Consider the following 8,632-nt stretch of genomic DNA (forward strand, 5'->3'; position numbering starts at 1 on the left):
GGACCCTCATGAACCTCATTCAATAGCACCGCGCCTGGCCCAGAGCCTGAGCTCGATGAAGACTCGTGCCAGGCATCACGCTAGGCACTGGGGACACAGGAGCGAGCAATGTGCTTCCTTGAGAACTTTGATAAACAAATGTTTTCATAAATTCTACAAAGACAAGTTCTCAAAGTGTGGCCCCCAGACCAGCAGTATCATCACCTGGGAACTTGTAATGTAAATTCCTTGGACACTGCCCATACTAACAGGTAGCAGCTCCAGGGCTGGGGCCCAACAATCTGTTTTCCCAAGCCTCCTGGTAATTCTGATGCTGCTGGTCACTCCATTAATATCTCAGCTCTCCTGTCTCTCTTTTGGTCAGCTGCAGTTGCCTGCTTTCTCCCTTACTCGCTCAGTCTGTTCCCAACACAGCAGACAGAGGCATTCTGTTAAACGTCAGCCTGATCATGTACTCTCTGGCTTTCAGACCACCAGTGGTTCCCCAACTCACCTAGAATAAAAGGCAAAGTCTTCCCAAGATGTCAAGGTAGTTCTCACTCTCCACCTTTCTCCCTTCCCTCTGACCTTATCTTCTGCTCACCGCCTACTCCCTTAGTTCCTGCCACACCACAAAGGCTTCCTTTCTGTTCTTCCAACAAACCAGACACAATCCTACCTCAGGGCCTTTGCACTGCTGTTCCCTGTCTCTGGAATGCTTCTGTCTGACACCCACATGGCTTCATCTCTTACCTCCTTCAAATCTATACTCAGATGTTAACTTCTGAATAAGATTGCAAACTTCCCCACACTTTAATTAAACCCTTGGAGAAGGAATTGATTCCCAGTCTCTCTCTTGCTGTCTCTGCATGACACTTGGTCTCACACAAAGGTCTTCCCACAATCCCCAACCCATCCTGAAGAGGAAGTTTCCTCTCCCTCCCCTAACAAGGTGTGGGTGGCAACTTCTGAAATTTCCCAAAAAGCCTCAGCATGAAAATGAGAAACCATGACCACAGCCTCCTGAGGTTTCTTTGCCTTGGGGAAATGAAAGCCACAGTCGTCAACACAATCCACACACTGGCCCTCCGCTCTTGGTTTTGTTTGTCACAGTGGTTGACCTTATTCTCCTCCTCCAGGAGACATATTTCAGCATGGCCAGGAAATACCTTCAGCAGGACTTGTACTTTAAAAAGCCAGTCTTGGACTTGAGATGCCATGGGGTAGATGGGTAGGTGGGAGCGTGGGGTCAAAGCTACATAGAGATGATGGGTGTTCCATGTTTGACCTCTGGTGTGGGCTGAGAATACCTGGTGCCCGCGAGGACAGACACCCAGAGACAACTCAGCAACATGGACCTGACCCGACCACTCAGCTGGGTGGGGGTGGGTGGTTGGAGAAGGGGTAGCTCCAAGTCCTGAAATCAGCCTCTTCTTTTGCCAGGAGCAGTTGGGAATGTGGCTCTCTCTGTAAACCTTCTCCTTCCACAAGTAATATATTAAACCATTTGCATTGTAAAAGAGTCAAGCAGCACAGAAGTATGTGAAATAAAATATAAATGTGTCCCTCCACACACACCCTCGTCTCTCTTACCCACTGCCCAGTTTGGTGTATGTTCTGAGAGCCCTTTCTCTAGGCAGTTACTCACACATATATGGGTTTAAACACACAATTGTATGTGTGTGCTCTTTTTCAGTCTTATAGAAATGGACAACACAACAAAAAGTTGTGATCTACAGGATTTGGTTTTTTGACTGATCTAAGTAAGTTGAGATCTCGAGGATGTTCTCATAACAGGGCATACAGAGGCACCCCTGTGGTGTTCTTTTGGTTGGGATGAACTGATGGATTTTACCAGTTCTGGTAATACACATCAAATCCTTGCACATACATCTTTGTACATATGTATAAATATTTAGAAGAACAGATTCTCTGAAATGGAATCTTTAAGTCCAAAGGAGTTATGTTTTAATTTTGATAAATTCTGCTGAATTGCCTTCCAAAAGATTTTACAAATATACATTTCCAAATGTGGCATAAATGAGAGACACAAGGTAATAGGCCAGTGTTTTTCATTTTGCTGTTGACACTCTAGTGAAAGAAAAATAGCTTATTGTTGTTTAATCTGCACTGCCCTCATCACTAGTGCGGTTAAGCATCTCATATACTTATTGCATATTCAAATTACTCTTTGAAATATCTGCCCACCTATTCTATTTTTTAGTTAGCTTATTTGTCTTCTTATTGATTTATGGATGTTTTCTTTTACTGTATCCCTTGTCATTTAACTTTTCTTATGATGTTCTTTACTTAACTTAAATTTTGGGTTTCTATTTTAGATAAATCTGACAATCTTTTCCTTTATGGCTTCTGCATTTTGTGTCTTTCAAAGGTCCCCCAATTAATACTTTTTGTATTTTATACTTTTTTCTCTTAAAAAAATAGCTCCTTAATCTATCTGGAATTTATGTTTATGTATGGCACATGATACAATTTTATTTTTTCCATATGGTTAACCATTTGTACCAAACACTAGTTATTACATTTACTGAATGTTCCTTAGTGGCCATATCTAACTTTAAACAAAACAGGAATTTCAGCCTGCTTTCACTTCCCTCTTTCTTCACATACCTTTCACATTGAGATCATCTAGTTCTACACTGGCCAGTATAGCAGGCACTAGCCACATGTGGCTATAAAGTACTTCAAATGTGGCTGGTAGGAATTGAGATGTGCTGTAAGTGCAAAGTACACGCCAGATATTGAAGACTTGCTATTAAAAAAAAGAAGAATGTAAAATATTTCATTGATAATTTTTATATTGGTTGAATATTAGAGTGGTAATATTTTAGATATATTGTGTTAAAATATATTATTAAAATTTATTTCATATGTTTCTTTTACCTTTTTTGACTTTACTAGAAAATTATGTTTATGGCCTGACATTTCTACTGGGCAGTGCTGATCTAGATATTAGTTCCAGGTTGTTCAGCATTTCATTTTAAAAATTACATTTTTCATAGCACTTTAAACAATTGACAAATGGCATTAGCTGCAATAACTGAAACTAAAATAGGCAAGTGATCCTATGAGAAGTCACAGCATTATAGGGGATCTTCACTTGTCATAAGCATTTTTTTTAACCACAAACCTCAATGTTGAATTGGTTAGCTCAAATGTGCAAAATTTCATTCTCCCCAAGGTGAAAAAGAAATTCTGCAAAAATGATGTCTATCATCAAAGTAAATTTTATATTGGCATGTGAAATATGAAAAACATTCCTTATTCAGTGTCTTGGGCTGAAAGCCTGGAGAAGCCTCTTTATTATCCTACAAGGGAGCCAGGGATCTTTGCTAAGCTGGAAGAAAGTGAGCATCTCACAAAAGAATCAGGGTGGCCACCAGAACCTTGTAATGGGGATGCACAATGTGGGGCCAAAGCGAAGAGACTTCCTTGGGCTGAGGGGACTTAAGAATCTACAGAATGGGTCATGCAGGTGATGGACACAAATTGTCCCCTGAAATCTGTTCTCTCCTTTGTCCATACTCGTAGAATTTTTGCTGTGCTGGTTTCACAGCCTTCCCTGTATTTCACTAAATTCTTTCAAGTAGAATGTGAGCAAAAGTGATACGCGCAGCTTCTGCTTCCTCACTTTCTGTGTGAGTGGCGATGGTTCACCTTGATTGCGGAGGTAAGCAGGGTGCCTCGAGGGAGAAGAGCAACATGGTGGACGAACTCAGAAGCCTCCGGGGCCACATGAGCACAACCTACTGTCAGCTGAGACTGGCCGGACTCTTATGTGACACAGAAATAAACTTTTATCTTATTAAATCCATTTGGAGGTCTCTTTGTTACAATGGCTTTGTCTTAACCTAATTTAATGTATTTAGTCTGGCCTCTCAGAAGACAGGACCTTATTCCTGGAGAAAACCTAGAATTGTGAGGAGGTCTCCACGGTTGAGGAAAAGGTACAACTGATCGAGGGCGACGCCATCATTAGTTTTTTGTTGCTGCTGTAACAAATTACTACAGTCCTCATGGTAATAAGAGCTTATTCTAACACAAGCAGTAAGCCAGATTTCGCCAACCTTCTTATCGTGACAGCATATTTCTCTTTTTTCTGTAATTTATTTTGTGTATTTATCTATTTACTTTTGCAATTTCTGCTCAGAAGCTTTTAGGTCTTCCACAACTGATAATTTCTCTTCGTTTCATTCTCATATTGGTTTCAAGTCACCTACATTTGCAGAGTCATGTCTTTCTGCTTAGAGAACATTAAATGTTTCTATTTTATGCTATAATACGTTTCAGGCATTTTCCTTTTTTGTTGTTGTTGTTTTTGTTTTTGTTTTTTGGTTTTTTTTTTTTTGAGACGGTCTCACTCTGTCGCCCAGGCTGGAGTGCAGTGGCGCCATCTCGGCTTACTGCAAGCTCCGCCTCCCGGATTCATGCCATTCTCCTGCCTCAGCCTCCTGAGTAGCTGGGACTACAGGTGCCTGCCACCACACCCGGCTAATTTTCTGTATTTTTAGTACAGACGGGGTTTCACCATGTTAGCCAGGATGGTCTCCATCTCCTGACCTCGTGATCTGCCCGCCTGGGCCTCCCAAAGTGCTGGGATTACAGGCGTGAGCCACCGCATCTGGCCCAGGCATTTTCTTTGTTTAAAAAATTAGGGCTTTTTGTTGTTGTTGCTGTTTGTGTTTTTGTTTGTTTGTTTTTGAGGCAGCGCCTGACTCTATCGCCCAGGCTGGAGTGCTGTGGCGCCATCTCAGCTCACTGCAAGCTCTGCCTCCCGGGTTCAAGCAGTTATCTGCCTCACCCTGCTGAGTAGCTAGGTTTACAGGTGCCCGCCACCAAGCCCGGTTAATTTTTGTATTTTTAGTAGAGACAGGGTTTTACCATCTTGGCCAGGCTGGTCTTGAACTCCTGACCTTGTGATCCACCTGCCTCAGCCTCCCAAAGTGCTGGGATTACAGGCGTGAGCCACCACGCCTGGCCCGTTAATTTTTAACAAAATTATATACAAATATAGTTTAAAGAGTCAAATAGTTTTTTTTGTTGTTGGTTTATTTATTTATTTATTTTTTTTTTGAGATGGAGTTTTGCTCTTGTTGCCCAGGCTGGCGTGCAATGGTGTGATCTCAGCTCACTGCAACCTCTGCCTCTCCGGTTCAAGCAATTCTCATGCCTCACCCTCCCAAGTAGCTGGGATTACAGGCATGTATCACCATGTCCAGCTTTTTTAGAAGAGTTGGGGGTTTCTTTTTTTTTTTTTTTTTTTTTTTTTGAGACGGAGTCCCGCTCTGTTGCCCAGGCTGGAGTGCAGTGGCGTGATATCGGCTCACTGCAAGCTTCGCCTCCTGGGTTCACGCCATTCTCCTGCCTCAGCCTCCCGAGTAGCTGGGACTACAGGCGCCCGCCAACACACTGGGCTAATTTTTTGTATTTTTAGTAGAGACGGGGTTTCACCGTTTTAGCCACGATGATCTCTATCTCCTGACTCTCTATCCGCCTGCCTCGGCCTCCCAAAGTGCTGGGATTACAGGCGTGAGCCACCGCGCCCGGCCCCGAAGAGACCGGGTTTCACCATGTTGGTCAGGCTGGTCTCAAACTCCTGACCTCAGGTGATATGCCTGCCTCGGCCTCCCAAAGTGCTTGGATTACAGGTGTGAGCCACCATTCCACAAGGCATATTACCAAGAAACAACATTACCACTTGTTCTCCATTCTCACCTGGCAGCTGCTTTAAACCCCTTTAGCTGTTTATTCACTTCTATCACTTGAAATAATATGTTTATATGACCGATCTGTTGGTTTTTCTATTTTGGGCATTATGTATTAAAATGATTTGCTCCTGCAGAAAACTATGTATATTTTGCTCTCTTTTATACCCTCCAAAATACCACACACATATAACTGCCTGTTCTTACTACCATCATACCATAAACACTGTTTATATAGTTATGACTGTGTAAATGCTATTCACAGCTTAGCCATGTGACAATAATTTTTCCTTTCTTGCACAGCCCTTTTCCCCACTAAAGTTAGCATGTAGTTCACTTGCTTAGGTTTCTATGTATTCATCAATAATTCATGCCCAAACTCATCCCTCGGTTGTTTAAAACTTCTGTCAATGTATTCAAACACATCAGCTGATGCATCAGTTTCATCATCTTGGACATTTGGATTAATTATTCCCTAGATGCTGTAAAGTCATCATCTTGCAATGTTCCATCATGCAGGGACCTCCCTGTGTAACTCTTTTTAGATTCCCTGTTTCCTGGATACCATCCTTTTTCTTGATTTGCCTTCTTTATATAGTGGGCACTTCTTCCAGCATTTCCCTAAGAAAGTATACATGGAAGATAAGTATTTTGAGAGTTTGCATATTTGAAAGTCTTTATTCCAAACATCTTTATGAACACTTTATTCATAATACTGACTAAGCATAGAATTCTATGTTAAAAATAACATTTCCTTAGAATTTCAAAGGTATTTTTACATTGTCTTCTGCCTTTCAGTGTAACTTTTGGAAAGTCAGATGCCATTATGATTCTTGACCCTTTGTATAAAACCTTCTCTCCCTCTCTCCTTTTCCTCCCCTTGCCCTCTGCCCTCTGGAAAATTTTGGAATACTTTATTCCTGATATTCTGAAAGTTTTTAATGTGCACCTTGATGTGTTTCTATTTTAATCAGTTGTCTAGAGTATTTTGTGGATCCTTTGAATCTGCAAACACTGGCTATTCAGTTCTGGGATGTTTTCTTGAATTATATCCTTGATGATATCCCCACTCTGTTTCCCATCTTCTTTCTAAAATTTCTATATTCTGGCTGTTAAAGCATCTCTTTGCTAATCTTTCTAACTAATTTCTTTAATTTTATCTTATAACTCTTCTCGAATTTTTCATTTCTGCTTTCATTTTTAATTTCCCAGAGCTTGTTTGTACTCTTAAATGTCCTTTTTAATGGTGTGTATGTGTGTGTGTGTGTATATATATATATATATATATTTTTTTTTTTTTTTTTTTTTTTTTGAGACGGAATCTCACTCTGTCGCCAGGCTGGAGTGCAGTGGCACAATCTCAGCTCACTGCAACCTCCACCTCCCAGGTTCAATTGATTCTCCTGCCTCAGCCTCCCGAGTAGCTGGGACAACAGGTGCCCGCCACCATGCCCGGCTAGTTTTTGTATTAGTAGAGACGGGGTTTCACCATGTTGGCCAGGATGGTCTTGATCTCTTGACCTCATGATCCACTCGCCTCGGCCTCCCAAAGTGCGGGAATTACACGCGTAAGCCACTGCGCCAGGCCTAATGGTATATTCTTGCTTCATAATAATTATCTTCTCTTACAGCTCTGATAGTAATAATATATTTTTTAAATACTTTTTAAAAACTTTTGAAAAAGTTTTATTTCTCTGTATAGTTTTAATTTTCTGTTTTCTTTTGTTTGTTTTTAATCTTAGTCTTTATTGTTAGACCAGTTCCTGAAATCATCCTTGCCTGGTTGCTCATTGAAGAGAGGAGCACTAAAAATTGAATTGGAAACTGTATAGATATGGATGGAATCTGTTGACTATGAAATTCTCAGTGGCTCATCTGGCCACTTATTTAGGAATCCCCAATGTCCATATCTTTCCACATATCTTTTGGGCTGGTCTAATTTCCCATGGAATATTTTCCCCATCTCTTGACCAAAGAGTACAGGCCCAACTAACAGCATTCCAGCAGCCAAGGGAAAAGAAGGACCCGTAATCCTAAAATCAATATGTAGATAGAATGTCTCAAAATCTTCCTCTTTTTAATATGGTACCCTTGCCTTCAACTTAGCCCTTAGTTTTATCCTCTCCAATATTTAAAACTCCAGTACTTTGCCAGATGTGGGGAGGTGGTGTGAGACATCTTGCTGTGCTGAGTTGGGGAGGTGTCTTAGTCCATTTAGTGTTGCTGTAACAGAATATCTGAGACTGGATAGTTTATAAAGAAAAGAGGTTTATTTGGCTGGTTATTCTGGTGGCTGGAAAGTTCAAGATTGGGCATCTGCATCTGGTGAGGACCTGAAGTCGCTTCAACAGTGGAAAGTAGAAGAGGAGCCAGCATGTGCAAAAGGGTCACATGGCAAGGGAGGAAGCAAGTGGGGGTAGGTGCCAGACTCTTTTTAGCAACTAGAACTTGAAGGAACTAACAGAGAAAGAATTCACCCCCAGGGAGGGCATCAATCTATTCATGAGGGATCTACCCCCATGACCCAAATGCCTCTCACCAGGTGCCACTACCCAACCTTGCAACATCAGGAGTCAAATTTCAACATGAGGTTTATAGGGGACAAACACGCAAACTATAGCAGGAAGGTATCTGGAGGTTTAACAATCTTTTAGCTCTTTAATCTATTTAAACAACTCTCTTATTTTCAATACCATCTTCATTTTCACTTGCAAAGTTAACTGCTTCCACCAATTCCTGAGTCTTTTGGATTGATTCTCTGCCTTCCCTATTTCTGCCTTAGAATTCCTCTTTCTCAGATCAGCGAAATAAGTTACTACATGTCCTGCTTTCCAGCTTTGAACATCTTCCTGCTATTGTCTCCTCTGCCATATTTTTTGTCCTTGTTTGTTTAAGCCTTTAAAAAATCTCTTAATGGTGGTTTTTAA

The sequence above is a fragment of the Pan paniscus genome, chromosome 2 (genome assembly GCF_029289425.2).
Source record: "Pan paniscus chromosome 2, NHGRI_mPanPan1-v2.0_pri, whole genome shotgun sequence".
In the NCBI taxonomy this organism is placed as follows: domain Eukaryota; kingdom Metazoa; phylum Chordata; class Mammalia; order Primates; family Hominidae; genus Pan; species Pan paniscus.